The following is a 1,761-nucleotide window of genomic DNA, read 5'->3' as shown; positions in this document are numbered from 1 at the left end:
CGGCCTGCCGCCTCAGAGTGCGTATCGCCCCCCCTTCTCAAGACGGGACGCCCTTGATGGCTCTCACCCACTGCCCAACTCCTCAGGCTGCGAAGACCCCGCTCCGGGTGGGACCCCACTGCCCGCGAGCCCCGCGGGCTGCACCTCGGTAGCCGTCGTCGTCGCCACCGACGCCGCAAGAGTAGCCCGCACCCACGGCCTGCCGCCTCAGAGTGCGTTCCGCCCGCGCACAGCAGGTCGGGTAACGGCAGCCGGCAGCCCGCCCACCGCCCTTTGGCACGCTCCTATTGGCCAGAGGGAGCAGGGGTGCGCCGTGATTGGTCCGGTGTGCGGGCGGGAAGCTTGAATTAGGCGCGGACTTGTAGCGGGAGAAGAATGCGCGCATGCGCGCGCGAGGGCCTTGCAGCGGCTCCGCGTCCCCCGGAACATGCGGACAGTAATATCCCTGCTCACCCAGGCCAAACCACCAAGTTGGATTTGGGGTGTAGGTTTTCATCGCGTATGCAATCTGTAATACCCTTTTGCTTACTATTGCATCGTGCTTGTGCAAATCGTTCAAAACAAATCCATATAAAACTAAAAAAGTGGACCAAACAAAACCCTCACGGCCATCATCAATTCGATTCCAACCCATAGTGACAGGGTAGACCTGACCCTGTGAGTTTCTGAGACGTTGTAACTCTTTTCAGGAGTGGAAATTCTTCACTTTCTCCAGTGGAGAGGCTGATGGTTTCGAACTGCTGACCTTGAAGTTTTCTACCCAGTGGTACATGCTACACACCACCTGGGTTTCTGTAGGGCCACCGTGAGACTGCATATGGGAGTTATAAAACCTGTCCCGGTCCAGTAGATTCTGACTCACAGGGACCCTCCAGGACAGAGTAAAACTGGTGGCACGGGGTTTTGCACTCCTTGGCTAACCAGAAGGTCCACAGTTTGAACCCACCAGCAGCTGCTTCTCTGGAGACAGCTGTGGTTGTCGATTCCTATAAAGAGTTGGTTCTCTTGCTATGAGTTGGAATTTACTCAACTATAATGTTTTTTGGGGGAGGAGGATTTTTATGGAAGCAGATAGCTACATTTTTCTACCTCAGAACAGCTAGTGAGCTCCAACTGATGTTTAACAGCAGCGTTTAACTAACGAGCCACCACGGCGCCTTTATATATGAGGGTGAGGGTGGGGCAGGGTTTAAAATATCACGTGAGCAATTCCATTATTTTCCAATCCCATTTTCCCACAAACCTTTTGAAGCCTTCACATTTATCTACAAATATGGAACATGGAACATATTGCTGATGTCGAATGGATTTGGCTCAGAGCAGAGAATGCCAGCAAGATGTTTACTTGTGTTTCCCTGGCTGTGGAGATGTGTTTGACGGTGTGGATCACACAAACTATGGATTGTTTTGAGAGGAATGGGAATTCCAGAACACTGCATTGGGCTCATGTGGAACCTGCACCTGTGGGTCAGGAGGCCGTTGTGAGAACAGAGCTAGGGGGCAGTGCATGGTATAAAAATCTGGAAAGGGTGTGCATCAGTGTTGTGTCACCTCACCATACTGTGTGCTGAGCAAATCATCAGGGAAGCCAGATTATGTGAAGAAGAATGTGGTATTAGGATTGGAGGAAGGCTTAATTGACAACCCTGATATTCAGATGGCACAACCTTGCTTGTTGAAAGGGAGGACTTGAAGCACTTGCTGATGAAGATCAAGAATTGCAGCCTCTTAAGTGGAGAGCAAATGTTTTGAGAATGATGA

Source organism: Echinops telfairi, unplaced genomic scaffold (genome assembly GCF_000313985.2).
Source record: "Echinops telfairi isolate 266 unplaced genomic scaffold, ASM31398v2 ScPeMD7_3;HRSCAF=10, whole genome shotgun sequence".
Lineage (NCBI taxonomy): Eukaryota > Metazoa > Chordata > Mammalia > Afrosoricida > Tenrecidae > Echinops > Echinops telfairi.
The sequence above is the reverse complement of the archived record's forward strand: the minus strand, read 5'-3'. Positions refer to the sequence as shown.